Source organism: Papio anubis, unplaced genomic scaffold (genome assembly GCF_008728515.1).
Source record: "Papio anubis isolate 15944 unplaced genomic scaffold, Panubis1.0 scaffold99, whole genome shotgun sequence".
NCBI lineage: Eukaryota > Metazoa > Chordata > Mammalia > Primates > Cercopithecidae > Papio > Papio anubis.
This window is the reverse complement of record NW_022170156.1, coordinates 188,608-205,456: the sequence shown is the minus strand read 5'-3', so window position 1 is coordinate 205,456 and position 16,849 is coordinate 188,608.

Genomic DNA, 16,849 nt, shown 5'->3' with positions numbered 1-16,849 from the left:
TCACTTATGATGGGGAGTCACAATCATCAGATCCATGCATCACATGAATACATTATCCGCAAAACTGGTCAGGATACTAAGTGACCTTGTCAAAAATAAATACCAATGCTTCTCCCTGAGCTACTCTAAGAGTAAGTTGCAAGTCACTTACAAGAGCCACCAAGGCAGGTTTTCAACTGATTCCTCTATTCAACCACATCAATCAAGATTCTACGATGCGCTAAGCAAAGGGCATGGAAAGAATAGGCCCAGTCCTGGTCTCTGAGGAATTTTCAGCTCACTGGAAATAATAAGCAAATGTTATACACATAGCATCCTGCATAGGATCTGATGCTTTCAACTCAGTGCTGCATTTAACCTCCCAGTATCTCTGTGAGGTCTTGCTATGGAAAAATATAGCCACCCGTGATTGGGCATAGACTGTAAGACTGAAGAAAGGATGTGATTCGATCCCAAGGAGTTTCCTCTGTCCATGTTTGGTATAGCCAATTATCCCAGGAGAGAGTATTAAATAGGCAGAGACTGTGGCAGGCCCATAAGTTAAAAGAGTATACAAGAATCAGAGTGGTTGTATCATAGTGTGCTATTCTCTGCTACAAAGGAAGGAGGAAACACATTTCCACGTTCCCCACCATGATGTGCCCTGACAGTCCCAGGGAGGACCTAAGGAGAAGCAAAGTGCCTTTGGACCCTCAGGTCAGAATGGAGATGCCTGTACTTCTCAGGAGTACTTCTTGCCCGAGTTAGCTTCAATCCCGGCCCTGAGTTTCCAGGGAACCTGGAGTTGATCAGAGGAAGCTCCAGGGAAGACCCTGGAATTGGCCCAGCTGCAAACCTGGAGCTTATTTTTCTCATCAAGAAGTTCAGAGTTCACACACCAGGAGACTTTTGCTCAGGAAGTAGAAAGAACTCAGCCACCTTCATTCTACTCAAACCAACTCCCTGCCTGCTGCCTCACTCTTGCTCCCCCTGAGTAAAAGCCATGGAAAAACATCACATAATATCCAAGTTTGAATGAATCTTAAAACTTCTGTTGTACAGTCCCTCATTTCAAAAACAGGAAAACAAGGGCCCATAAAGAGATCATCACTTGCCTAAGGCCACTCAACCCACCTCCAAACTCTTCATGACACAGGTCAAGGCAGACCTATCTGCTCATATACATTTGTGCATTTATTCACATATGCAATCCTAGAGCAAGGGAATGGCACCCTTAGAAGCCATGTGTCTAGACTGTATATTTGTTATTTTAAGGACCACCTGTGCTAGATGTAACTTTGGCTCACACCATAAAGGAAATACAATTGGGCTGAGTACTTCTGTCCCATGTCTATATTATGAATATGAACTGAGGGCAAAAGCAAACACAAATTAAGACACTTATATTATCTTAAAATGACTTCACCAATGTTGGCATTGGTATTTCTCATTGATTAGAAGCTGCTTTGGCTTATTCACAGCTTAATGTTGCTTATTAGAGAAAATAAATTAGACTCCTAACCATTCAATGCGCCTGAGGTGTACTTACAGCTTTCAACACATAGTGGTTAGACAAGCTGATCATGATACAAAATCATTCATTCTTGCTACCTTTCTTCCAGTCTATTCCTGCACCCCACTCCCATCCCTCCAGCCCCCTCTGTTCGACCACTTGCTGATGCTATTTGCCAGAGAGTGAAGGTGTCTGTGAGCTTTGAAAATTGGATCACAGGAGCAGCTCCACGCTGGCCCCAATCATGCTGACGGCAAGACTGATCAATCAATACCCTGTGTGACACTTTCAGAATTCATTGGAAATGATGCCCTTTTCAAATGACACCCACATTTTATCCAGGGCAGTTCTAGTGAAGAAAAAAAAAACACCACACCAATATGTTTTTCTTAGCTATATCTAATTTCAGTAAACTTTGTTGGTTAAGACCAATAAGTCTATATCTCCAACCTCTCCCCACCCAACCCAGCCTTTGAACAAGAAGGAGAATGCAATGTTTAGGCAGCTTTGCAAGCTGACATTTTCCTGAGCCCTTAAGTCTCACAAACAGAAAAGAAAATGGCCATGCTTCTTTCAATGCGATGAGTATTTTAAAATTCTAGGTTTGTTGTGGACTTCCAGCACACCAGACACATACAAAAAACAAATGAAAATTTTCTTCCAGAATGAAAGGCTTAAAATTGCCAGGCTCCTGTTCTAAATACTTTGAGAGGGTTGACCATTACCTGTGTCGTATAATGCTGGGATACACAATGTCAATAATTTGCTTTATATGCAGTAGGGTGTATGAGGGAGGGAAGGACCAAGTGTCAGCTACCCGGACCAGCCCAGAAGGTCAGCAGTGCTGCTTAACAAAACCAGGTGGAACGCTCTGGTTTAATTGCTAAGTTCTAATGAGGCTAGAATGTTCCCAGTGCCTCCCAACATTAGGCAGCCCACCCAGGCCCCCAGAGTGGAGGTTACAAAAGGCCTTGAGGGACTAAGAAATGAGAGAAGTGACTCTTCTGACTGGAAGACTCAGGAGGAAAGAATGAGAGAACAAGCCAAATTAGGATCCCAGGTGTTAAGGTTTAAACAAAACCCCACATACTAGTAGTTAAGAGCAATGGTTCTCTTAACTAGTAGTTAAGAGCAGGCATCAGCCTCATTGGGAAGGCTCATTAAAACAAAGGTTGCTAGGCCTCATCCCTAGAGTTTCTGATTCAGTAGGTCTGGAGTGGGGCTCAAGACTGCATTTCTAACAAGTTCCTGTGTAAAGCTGCTGCCTCCGCTCTGGGACCAGAGTTTGAAGACTACTGATTTAGAGCATCTTTAAATAACCTACAAATCAAATAAACCCAGCTGTGTAAATAGCACCAGAATCATTTTTATTTTATTGTGCTCATCAGGGTAGATATGACAGAGCATATCTTTAATGGAACCAATTTTCCAAAGTGTTGTCAGGTTTTGGTTTTTGTTTTGTTTGTGTTTTCTGCCTCGTACTGTGAAAGAACAAAGGTGGACTGTGAATTTTCTTCTCTGACAATGACAATTCTGCAAACAAAACAGGCACGTGACTAGTCCTTGACAGTCCAAGCTCCCCTTAGGGTTCAGGGAGCAATCATCAGGGCCTGGAGTATCCAGGTCAACTGAGTTAACCAGACGCTGGTCAATCACGGGGCTCTGGGCTGTCACAATGAATGGGCAATCAATGGGCCATCACATTCAGTTGTTGAAACACTCAAAATCTAATGCCCGACCATTTCAGGATCTGGTTATCATGAAATCCAAGGGAGCTATCTTTAAATAGCCAAGGTTTCAAATATGAAGCAATGTGATTGGTCTCTTAGCAATTTTCTCCCTCAGTCAATCAAGTTAATTAGCAAGAACTGCCAAAAAGTTTCTAATATAAAACAATTAATATAAATATTCTCCTTATTTCTAACAGGATTTCAAGAAGATTTTATGAGAAACTACTATTTCCTTTTTTAAAAAAATACCAAATGGAGGCAAACCTGTGAATACTAGAATATTAACATTGAATATAGAGTACACTTCTCCCGCTGTGAGCCTCCCTGTATACAGAATTCCATATCTGTGGGTTTGTTTCTGTGCAGCTTTTCAGCAATGGGAAGAATTTCACTTTCAGTTACACTGTACAAGATTTATGAATCCCTCCGACTGGGGATAATTAGAAAAAGGGAAAGTGGTGTAGGGAATAGGAAAAAAAGCAAAACAGACAGCAGAACACGAGCTGGAGTTTCTGCAATGTTTTCTTTCTCTCTTAGGATGTGGAAAGAAGGTAAAACCTGGCCTCAGAACTGCACTCCTGTGACTTTTGCAAGGCAGGAAACAGAGATGTGAGTATGGTGGCTGAGTGTGCTCTGGCATGAAACTAGCTGAGCAGAGAGTTTCTAAATCTCTGTGTATCAGGATAGAAGGTGAGAAATGCCTGCTCAGTGAGAGTGAACAGTTTAAATAAAATTTCCTTCAAGGTTTGAGGTTTACCTGTTTGTTGGGTTTTGTTTGCCTCATTTTTCTCTATTGTTAATATCCAAGTCACTCTGCATTTCTAAACAGGAGTAGAACCTGAGAGATGGGAAGCAACAACTCTAAACCATCAGAAAAGGCACTAAATACTTTAACAGTGGAGAAGACACAAAGAAAAGCCCTTTCAGCATGCATGCTACCTGGAAATGAAAGAGGAGTGATGAATTCATTTTTTTAAGTGTTAAAACAATGTTAGAAGAAATCTGAAAATAGTTTTCAGTACCAAAGAGTGGCAAATCTAAATTAACTGTCACGTAACTTTTTTGTTTTTGTTTTTGTTTTGTTTGTTTTATTTTTATTTTTTTATTATACTTTAAGTTCTAGGGTACATGTGCACAACGTGCAGGTTTGTTACATATGTATACATGTGCCATGTTGGTGTGCTGCACCCATTAACTCGTCATTTACATTAGGTATATCTCCTAATGCTATCCCTCCCCCCCTCCTTCCCACAATAGACCCTGGTGTGTGATGTTCCCCTTCCTGTGTCCAAGTGATCTCATTGTTCAATTCCCACCTATGAGTGAGAACATGCAGTGTTTGGTTTTTGTCATGTAACTTTTATAACCACCTAATAATGAGTAATATGGCGTTGGCATTCTCTTTATTTAATGTATTAATTTTACCATCTTATTTTCATGTCATAAAGTAGTTTAAATGATTTTTGTGTATCTATCTCCTTCCTCATTTTTCCAATGTCTTACCTATAAGATCATCTGATTCTCAACTATGTGTACATAGGAGTTATATAAAAATTCTATGCAAGTCAGTAAGCTCAAATCAATTACTGGAACTGTGTGTTGTGCTATACAACTCATGGGGTGGAAGAACAAAGAAAGACAGGAAAGGTAGTAAAATATGTTCCTCCACCTGAAAGAGTTCACAATATGTGGTGAGAACAGATTAACAAAAGCCAAACCATCGTAGATGTGGGAAGAAAAGAAAAAGTATCCAAAGTGTTTTAGGACCACTTCTTGTGTGAAACTGGCAAAAAGGAAGGTTCTAGAAGTTTTCACAATGGAAGACACATTTAAACTGAACCTTGAAGAACACAGGAGTTTGCCATCCTAAAAATGGAGAGCAGAGGAAGGGAGCATTCTAATAAATGTTCATGACCTATTAAAGAAACCTCCCTCTTTCAGTCAGGGTTTATAGCCACCATAAGTATTACAGGAATGAGGGATTTATTTTAGGAATTATACCTTACACAGGTGTGAGAGGACCTGGGGAAGTAAAGGTCAGGATATCAGAGGAGAAGCCATTAACCAGTCTACCTAGAGCACTAGCAAGGGAAGAGAAGTTGAAGCTTGCAGTAAAATCCAAGAAACCAATTTATCTAGCCACCGAAGTGAAACCATGAAGGAAGAGCTTGTGGGGAGGACTAGAGGAAGCTATGGTCTCTAAAGATCACAACTTCTGCACACTCATAGTCAAGAGTCTTGTAGTAGGCTTGAGACCACTACTGGTCAGCAGAGCACCATTTGGGAAGATGTGTTAGACACAGAGAAGAGGAGAGCCACGATCAGCTAGAACCCATCACGTTCTGTATCTGACCGGGACAAACTTCCAAATTAACAACTGCTGCTTCTCTCCCACCTTCCAAATTTCATTCAAGTTCTTCCTTCAGACAGCTCTAACAGGGAACCACACAAAGAAGGGTTTCTAAGAAATAGAATTCCCAACTTAACCAAATTGGTGTTGCCAAATCTCAAAGAAGTTGTAAGAAGGAAAACTGGAAAGGGTTCTTTGAGACCAAGTAATTTCTTCTTGGTTCTGAAGAAATCGGAGAGTCATTAAAGGTTTTATCAGCAGATTGCATGTCCAATTTCTCTTTATTAAAAATAACTTAAGTGACTATGTGCTGTAAGTAACTCATAGATAGGGAAGAAAGAGAAGGCGATTTCATATCTCCCTAAGCTGACTCAAGTTATTTCTTCTCTCTCAATTGCTCTTCTTCTTGCCATTCCAGTGAAAAACTCTTACCCCTCACAGATTTCACTCAGACATCACCTCCTCTGAGAAGCCTCCAATGACTTTCCACTCCATATCCTCCATTTCCCCCTTTGGGCTCCCATAACATCTTGTACATACTACTATAAAGCACTTTTCATATTGTGGTATAATTTTCTGGTTTTACGGTTGTTTTTCTTCAGTAAACCATAAGGTCCTTGTGAAACGGGACTATGTTTTATTTCTCACTGTTTACCCAAGATCTTGTTAATAGTAAGGGCTCAAAAGACAGAGAGTGAAGAAATGAATGAATGGTAAATGATTGAGCGAAAAAGAAGCCTACTGAGGATGTTAATGCAGTAGTTAAAGATAAAGGTCCAAAAGGCTTGGATTAGAAGAGTGGCAATGGGGATGCAGAAAGTGGGGAAAAGCCAAGTAACATTTAGAAACAGACTGCCTAGGATTTGTTTTATACTAGTTGGACATAGAAGATGTGGGAGATAGACCCTGATAAATGTTTAAAATGAGGATATAAAGTTATAGAAGAAACCATAGTAAGTTTCATCAAAGAGATGAAATTGTTATGACATTAAGAAGATTATGTCTCCTTAAAATAAAATATAATCAAAGCACATCCCAACAAATGGGCCTAAATTAACGGGTGGCCAGCTAACTAAAAGAGGTGAATAATGTTATACATTAGAATTATCTGCAGGAAATCTTAATTCCTAAGCTTCTATCTATACTTTTTATTTTGTTTCACTTGGCAGTTACCACTGGGTGACTTTAATGGAATCAAAAGAGCTGTAAAAACACATAATGACTTTTAATGCAATTTGACATGAGGCATCATTGGCATCATTGGCTTATTGCAGATTTTCAAAATGGCTCCACACTGAGCTAAGCAAGGCCAGCAAGCACTCTCTCACTTTCCCTCTCTCTTTCTCTCTCTCTCTCTCTCTTTCTCTCACTGTGTCTCTTCAAGTCTATTGAATCTCCTTTCATATAGACTTGGGTTTGAATTTCAGCTTCACTCCTTATTAGCTGAGTGATCTCAGGCAAGTTTTTGGCCTTCTAACCTCACTGTCTACATCTGTAAAATGGCTATAACAGCAATTCCTGTATTTTATATGTTAAACACTTAGAGAAATATCTGACTCGTGGGGTGATTCTTGTTTTTTTTTTTAGTATTTTCTTCTACTTGAAAGAGTTTCAAATAAAGTAATATATATCTATGGCACAAAATTCAAAAACACCTCTTGAAGTTCATTGAAAAATTATTCTTCTTTTCCTTTCTTCTAGTCACATAGTTCTCTATCCAAAGCAAATTACTATTATTCACTTTAGAAACAGGCCACACATTTTCCATACACATAAATTTTGTATATCCATACTATTCTGAAGTCTGTTTTTTTGTTCACTTAATATTGAAAGACTTTCAGATAAGTATATACTGCACCGTGTCATTCACTTTTTTTTACAGCTGCTTCATATTTTCTTGTATGGATTATTCATAAATTATTTAACCGGTCTCTATTAAAGAACATTTCAGTTGCTTCTGATCTTTTGACATTTCAATGTTGCAATGAGTATCCTAGTAAATATATCACTTCACTGATATACAATTGTATTATAACATTAAAAAGTGGAAATGTTGATCAAAGATATGTATATATATATTTTTCTTTTCTTTTTAAATCATTTTAAGGAAAGTGCACAAAATTTAAAAATGCACAACTCAGGAGGTGGGACAAGATGGCAGAACAGAAGCCCACACAGTTCATCCTCCCCACAGAAACAGCAAATTTTAATAACTATTTGCACACAGAAAAGCACTATCACAAGAAACATTAAAAATAACAACAACTTTTCAAGACATAGATAGTAAAATAAGACATAAAGAAAAGCAACAAAAGTTTAAAAAGTGGGGATGAAGTTAAAGTATATAGTTTTATTACTTTTCTTTTTGAATGTTTGTTTATTTATGTGATCAGTGTTAAGTTGTCATAAGTTTAAAATAATGGGTCATAAGACAGTATTTGTAAGCCTCACAGTAACCTCAAATCAAAAAACACACAAAAAAGTACAAAAATTAAAAAGCAAGAAATTAAGTCACACCACCAGAGAAAATCACCTTTGTTTAAAGGAATACAGGAAAAAGAAAAAAAGGAAGAAAGGACCACAAAACAAGCAGAAAATAAATAACAAAATGCCATAAGTCCTTACTTATCAATAACATTGAATGTAAATGGATAAAACTCTCCAATCAAAAGACATAGAGTGGCTGAATTGATTTAAAAAAAAGAGACCCAATGATATGTTGCCTACAAGAAACATACTTCACCTATTTTTTTTTTTTTTTTAAAAAAAAGAACACATGCACTGAAAATAATAAAGGGATGGAAAAAGATATTCTATGCCAATGGAAATCAAAAAACAAGAGCCTTTCAATCTAAAAGGTCTTTAAATGTAAGACCTCAAACTATAAAACTGCTAAAAGAAAACTTTGGAGAAGCTGTCAAGGACATTGGTCTGGGCAAAAATTTCTTGAGTAATACCCCAGAAGTACAGGTAACCAAAGCAAAAATGGACAAATGGGATCACATCAAATTAAAAAGCTTCTGCACAGCAAACAAGCAACAAAGTGAAGAGACAACCCACAGAATGCAAGAAAATATTTGCAAACACCCCATATGACAAGGGATTAACAACCAGAATATATAAGGAGCTTAAACAACCCTATAGAAAAAAAATCTAATAATCCAATCAAAAGATGGGCAAAAGATCTAAATAGACATTTCTCATGATAAAACATACAAATGACAGACAGGCACATAAAAGATGCTAAACATCATCTACCATCAGAGAAATGCAAATCAAAACTACTATGAGATATCATCTCACCTCAGCTAAAATGGCTTATAACTAAAAGACAGGCAATAACAAATGCTGGAGAGGATACAGAAAAAAAGAGAACCCTCAAACACTATTGATGGGAATGTAAATTACTCCAATCACTACGGAGAACAGTTTGGAGCTTTCTCAAAAAAAAAAAAAAAAAAAAAAAACCCTAAAATAGAGCTACCATATGATCCAGCAGTCCCACTGCTAGATATACACCCAAAAGAAAGGAAATCAGTATATCAAAGAGATATCTGCACTCCCGTATTTGCTGCAGCACTGCTCATATTAGCCAAGATTTTGAAGCAACGTAAGTGTCCATCAACAGATAAATGGATAAAGAAAATGTGGTACATATACAAAATGGAGTTCTATTAATCTATAAGAAAGAATGAAATCCTGTCATTTTCAACAACATGGATGGAGCTGGAAATCATTATGTTTTTGAAATAAACCGACCATAGAAAGACAAACATTGTATGTTCTCACTTATTTGTGTGATCTGAAAATCGAAACAATTGAACTCATGGAAATAGAGTAGAAGGATGGTTACCAGAGACCAAGAAGGGTAGTGGGGAGTGCAGGGAGAGGTGAGGATGGTTACTGGGTACAAAAAAAATAGGAAGAATGAATAAGACCTATTGTTTGATAGCACAACAGTGATTATAGTCAATAATAATTTAATTATACATTCTAAAATAACTAAGAGCATAGTTGGATTATTTGAAACACAAAGGATATGGGGAATAGATACCCCATTTTCCATGTCATTATTGCATGCCTGTATCAAAATATCTCATGTACTTCATAAATATATATACCTACTATGTACCCATAAAAATTTAAAAACCTGTACATCTCAATTATCACAGTGACATCCTGTGATGGTTAGTACTGAGTGCAACTTGACTGAATTGAAGGATACAAGGTATTGTTTCTGGGTGTGTCTGTGAAGGTGTTGCCAAAGGAGATTAACATTTGAGTCAGTGGACTGGAAGAGGCATACCCACCCTCAATCTGGGTGGGCACCATCTAATCAGCTGCCCCCACAGCTAGGATAAAAGTAGACAGAGAAACGTGGAAGAACTAGACTGGCTGAATCTTCCAACCTTCATCTTTCTCTCATGCTGGATGTTTCCTGCCCTCAAACATCAGACTCCAAGTTCTTCAACTTTTGGACTCTTGGACTTGCAGCAGTGGTTTGCCAGGGCTCTAGGGCCTTTGGCCACAGACTGAAGATCGCACTGTCGGCTTCCCTGCTTTTTAGGTTTTGGGATTCAGACTGGCTTCCTTGCTCCTCAGCTCGCAGACAGCCTATTGTGGAACTTCACCTTGTGGTCATGTGAGTCAATACTCCTTAAGAAACTCCCTTCCATATATACATCTGTTCTATTAGCCCTGTCTCTCTAGAGAACCTGACTAATACACATCTCACTTCCCTGGCCAAGAAACAGAATGTTTCCAGAATCTCAAAAGCCTCCTCCTAATCACCAATCTTTAGAGCCCCCTAAGACAACCTCTGTCCTGGCTTCCATGACAATACCTCCTTACCAACACTCACTTCCAAAAATGCTTCACCAAACACCACAGCCTACTCTTGCCTGCTCTTTGTACTCTTCATTAATAGAGTCATAATGTGGGTATGTTTTCAAATCCTTCATTCGTTCAACATTGTACTTGTAAGAGGAATTCATATTGCTGCACTTACATGTAGTTTATTCATTTTCATGGCTGTATAGTATTTCATTATATGAGTATACCATAATTTATGTATCCATTCTAGATAAGACATTTTGAGTTGTTTCAACCATTAAAATAATGTTTTTATGAACATTCTTGTATGTGTCTCCTGGTATACATGAGTTCCCATTTGTATGGGGTATAAATCTAAAACTGTAATTGCTAAGTCAAAGAATACATGTATCTTTGTCTGACCTTAGTAGATAATACCTTACTGTTTTCCAAAGTAGTTGTACCAGTATACACATCACTGAATGTGAGTTCACTTAGTTCTACATCTTCAACATTAGGCATTTGTTAGTCCCATTAACCATAGCAATTCAGGAAGATGGCAAATAGTATTTTCTTATGTTTTAAATTTTCATTATTAAAGAAGTTAGGCAAATTTTCATGTATGTTTAGGCCAATTGAATTTTATATTTTGGGGAGTACCTATTCAAATCTCTTGTTTATAGGTTATTTCTTTTAATTTTTCCTTTTTATTTTTCACATTTTGAATACAAAGACTTTGTAAGTAGATTTCAAATATGTAATATTTGTTGTAAATACTTTCCCTCTTTCTGTTTAGCCTTTTCACTTTCTTCTGATAAAAAGAAATTCATAATGTTAATGTAGTCATATTTGTCCTTTTTTTATAGTTAATGTTTTTTCCACATTGGACCACAAAGATATTCTCCTAAGTTATCTTCTAGGCTGTTACTGTCTTGCCTCTCACATTTTTATCTAGCTGGAATTGATTTTTGTTTATGGAGTGATGAAGGGGTCAAGTTTCTTGTTTTCCATGATTTTACTCATTTTTCCTAGCATAATTCATTGATAAGCCTGTGCTTTCCCAACCATTTTGGTGTGCCACCTTTGTCATAAATTTAATGTTCACATATCTGTGGTCAATTTCTGAACTTTCTATTATAGTCCACACTTTTATTTGCTTATATCTTATCATCTTCTGACTTGCCCTTTTTCAAGAATGCCTTAATTACTCTTGACCCTCTGAATTTTCATTTAAATTTTAGAATCAGTTTGTTTCCACCAAAATACATGAGCTTTTTGTTGAGATGAGAATTTTTATTGGGATTGAATTGAAAAGGTAAGATTGAGCAGCATTAACATCTTTATTATATTAAATCTTCAAATCTATATACATTTTTTCTTCCAATTATTTATATATTATTCTTAGTTTTTATGTTATGCTTTGTGGTTTTCTGCATAGATGTCTTACACATCTGCATTAACCCGTTTTCATGCTGCTGATAAAGACATATCCGAGACTAGGAAGGAAAAGAGGTTTAATTGGACTTACAGTTCACATGGCTGGGGAGGCCTCCAAATCATGGCGGGAGGTGAAAGGCACTTCTTACATGGCAGCAGCAAGAGAAAATGAGGAAGAAGTAAAAGCAGAAACCTCTAAAAAGCCCATCAAGTCTCGTGAGACTTATTCACTATCATCAGAATAGCATGGGAAAAACTGGTCCCCATCATTCAATTTTCTCTTCCCGGGTCCCTCCCACAATACATAAGAATTCTGGGTGATAAAATTCAAATTGAGGTTTGGGGGTGGATACGACCAAACCATATCAACATCATTTTTTAGATTTTTTTCTAGATAATTTGTATTTTTATGCTATTGTAAATCATATTTTTATTCATTTCATAGCTGTTTATTACAGGTATATAGATAAACAATTTATATTTCAATATTGACCAGTAATGCTATAAGTAATGTATTAACTAAAATCATGTATTACTAATGTTATCTGTACATTCTTTTGAACTTTTTCATAAAATCATATCATTTTTTGTAATTCTTTTATTTCTCCCTTCCAATCTATATACTTTTTCTCTTTTGGTTTTTCTGCCTCTTTGCACCAGATAGCATTTCCAGTATAATGTTGAAGAGAAGTGGTGATACTGAGGATCTTTCTGTTATTTCTGATCTCAAAAGAAGAGCATTTAACCATTAAGTATAAATTTATAGTAAACTTTTTTTTTTAATATACTTTAAGTTCTAGGGTACATGTGCATAACGTGCAGGTTTGTTACATATGTATACTTGTGCCATGTTGGTGTGCTGCACCCATCAACTCGTCAGCACCCATCAACTCGTCATTTACATCAGGTATAACTCCCAATGCAATCCCTCCCCCCTCCCCCCTCCCCATGATAGGCCCCAGTGTGTGATGTTCCCCTTATAGATATCCTTTATCATTAGGAAAATCTTCCTGTATTCCCAATATACTAAAAAAATAATTAGAAGCCAATGTTAAATTTTATCGGATACAATTTCTGAACTTATTGAAATGGTCAGATTTTTTTTATCATTTATTCTAAGTTAATTTCACGGATTTCAAAGGCTAAAGTAATCAGATTTGATTTGTAACATTTTGATTAGGTCTTTTTTATACCTCTATGCCTATAAGTGAGATAGGCTTTATACTTGATATAAAATGTGTCTGCAATATTCTTTCTTTTGTGTAACATGGTAGTTATTTTGGTCCTAAATGTCTGATAGAATTTCTTATCTGGTCTGATCTAGAGTTTTCTTTGTAGGAAAAGCTTTAATTTCAGATTCTGTTTTCTTAACAGTTAAAAGACAATTCAGATTTTCTCTTTCTTCAGATGTCTTTTTAATAAAATTATACTTCTTTAAGAATGTGTTCATTTCCCCTAAATTTTCAAATGTTTTGCTATAAAGTTATTCATAATAGTTTCTTATCATTTTAATATCTAGAACCTGAGATAATCTTTTTTTTATTCTTGACATTGATTCTTCTCTCTCTCTGTCTCTCTCTCTGTCTCTTTCTCTCTCTGTCTCTTTCTCTCTCTGTCTCTTTCTCTCTCTGTCTCTCTATCTCTTTCTCTGTGTATGCGTGTGTGTGCATGTGTGTGTGAGTTTGTGTGTCTCACTCTCTTGGCCTCACCAGAAACTTATCAGTTTTAATAGCATCTTCTAAAACCAACTTTTGCCTATATTGATGTATCATACATTTACTTTTTGTTTTCAACTTCATTGTTTTCTACTCTAACCTTCATTATGACATTTCTTCTGCTTTCTTTGGTTTGATTTGCTGTTATTTCCCAACTTCTTAAGATGGATGCCTAGCTCATTAATTTCAGCCACCCATTTTTCCTAACTTATGCACTTAAAGCTATAAATTTTCTTACAAGCAAAGGTTTTTACTGTATTTCACAAGTTTTGATATGTAACATTTTCAAAATCATTCAATTCAAAAACATTTTAAAATTTCCATCATGATTTCCTCTTTGATCCATGGGTTATTATTTAGAAGCATGTCTTCATTTTCCAAAGGTTTGTGAATTTTATAGTTTCATTTTTGTTATTGATTTCTGGCTATGATTTCTTTTCATTTCAGTGAGTGAGCTGATTTCAGTCCAGAACAAGATTTTGTACTTCCAGGTGCGCTATCCAAATGGTTCATGGGTGGAGCCAAGTCACAGCTGAGATTCAACATCCTGAATCACATTTCAAAGCTGGGTATATAGCCAGCACATCTCACTAGCTCAGAGTTACTTTAATAAATGGCAACCATCTTTACATGTATGATTCTGTTGTTCAGACCAGAAACTATTTCTCCCACTCTAACTCTACTCACAAATGATATCCTGGAGCTAAACAAAAGCCCCAACAGGAAAGTGCTAAAATGGTGTACTAGTGCAGATCCTTAGTACAGGGTACTACTCCATAGGCAGCCACCATATATCCTACCTATGTCGAAGGTGCCTCCTGGAGTTATGCAGGCACTCTGTGTGACCATACACAACAGCCCTGCCCTCTTCCCACACTAAGCCTCAGCCAGACAGATTCATTTTCCTTAGCTAAAATGCCAGTTGAAGTAGGTCAGAAACCATGTATATTCAACCTTGTGTCTCCTGTGACATTTAGCTCAATTCCTAGCAACTGTGTTCAATAAATGTCTGTTGATGGATAAAGTAAAGGATGAATATCCGGACAGAGAGTCAGATAACAGAAGAAATTGAGCAACTTTATTTTCTCCTACAAAGGACTGAGATCTTTTTCAAAATGGAGATGGAATACATATAAACTTAAATCAAGTTTCATATAACATAGAAAACCAGTATCTATGAAAAGGGAAAATAACAGGACAGTCATCATTTGAAATAATGGAACTTAACCCTATAAAGGAGAACATATAAGGTGAAACCATTAAAAACTAAGTGTTGGTTGAAAAGGCAGTTGGATTCAAGAAAATTTAAAATGATGACAGGATATTTTTCCCTCCCAGATGCAGATAAAACGTTTTAGAATGCCTCGGTCACTTGGAAACAGCAAGATAGTGCATAAAGATCAACTCTGGAGCTTTACTTCAAGAAGGAAAATGGGAATCCACCAGAATCATGATGGGCACCACAGATCCTGGGGAGCAGAATACCAGCAAACAGCTCCTATGACATTTGGCTGATAAAAGTGAGTGAAGTCTGAGTACCTCGGAGAGGCAAGTAGCCTCCCTGTATGACTCACATTTCCACTGGGGATCTGAGCAACCCGGGCTGAGGGAGAGCACTTTGTTTCTCCTAAGTGTTGGAGCTGATTTGGGGAAAGGCTTGGAGACAATGTAAGGGAAAGACACAAGAAAAAGCTGCAGACATTTTCCCAGACCCAGGACTGAGAACAGGACACCATTTTTTAACCCAAGCACATACAAAGTCAGCCATTCTTTGGCAACCTGGCAGCATGACCATCAGGCATTTCAATCTCAGACCAGAGGTTGGAATGCCTGCTCTCGAGTGAGGGAGACAACTATCCTAAATATATATACACACCCAACATTGGAGCACCCAGATTCTAGACCTACTAAAAAACTTGGAAAACCACACAATACACACAACATCCCACCGACAGTGTTAGACAGACCATCAAGGCAGAAAACCAACAAATAAATTCTGGACTTGAATCAGACACTTGACCAACTAGACCTAATAGACAACTACAGAATACTCCACCCATCAATCACAGAATATATATTCTTCTCATTTTCACACAAAACATAACCCAAGATCAACCACATGCTTATCCATAAAACAAGTCTCAACATATTTTTAAAAATAAAACCATACCAACCATGCTTTTGGACCACAATGGAAGAAAAAATAGAATTCAATACCAAGAAGATGTCTCAAAACCACACAATTACATGAAAATTAAACAACTTTCTGCTAAATGAATTTTTAGTAAACAATAAAATACAAGCAGAAATTTTAAAATATCTTGAAATAAATGATAACAGAGATATACCAAAATCTCCAGGCTACAGCAAAAAGTGTTAAGAGGAAAGCTTATAGCCCTAAATGCTCACCTTAAAAAGTTAGAACAATTTCAAATTAATGGTCTAACATCACACCTAGAGGAACTAAAAAATAAAGAACAAACTAACCCCAAAGCTAGCAGAAGAAAAGAAATAACTAAAATCAGAGCAGCACTGAACAAAATTGAGACCCAAAAATTCATACACAGGATCAACAAAACCAAAAGTTGGCTCACTGAAAAACTAATATGAACATCTCTGTGCACACAAATTAGAAAATCTAGAATAAGTGAATAAATTCCTGGAAACACGCAACCTTCTATGATTGAATAAAGAGGTAATTGAAACCCTAAACAGCCGAATATCAAGTTCAAAAATTGAATCAGTAATTAAAAACCTACCAACCAAAAACTTAAAATCCCAGACCAAAAGGATTAACAGTCAAATTCTAGCAAATGTGCAAAGAGCTGGTACCAATTCTTCTGAAACTATTCCAAAATACCAAGGAGAAAGGACTCCTCCCTAACTCATTCTACAAAGCCAGCATCACCCTGATGCCAAAACCTGGCAAAGATACAATGAGAGGAAGCTACCGTCAATGTGCCTGATGAACATAGACACAAAATCCTCAACAAAATACTAGGGAACCAAATCCAATAGTACAGCAAAAAGTTAATTCACCATGATCAAACAGAGTTCCTGGGATGAAAGATTAATTCAAAATATGCAAATCAATAAATGTGATTTGCCACATAAACAGAATTAAAAACAAAAACCATAGGATCATCTCAATAGATGTGGAAAAAGCTTTCAATAAAATCCAACATCCCTTCACGATAAAAACTCTCAACAAACTAGGCATCAAAGGAGCACACCTCAAAATATAAGAGTCTTCTATGACAAACCCTCATCCAACAAAATGTCATATCAAATGGACAAAAACTGGAAGCATTCC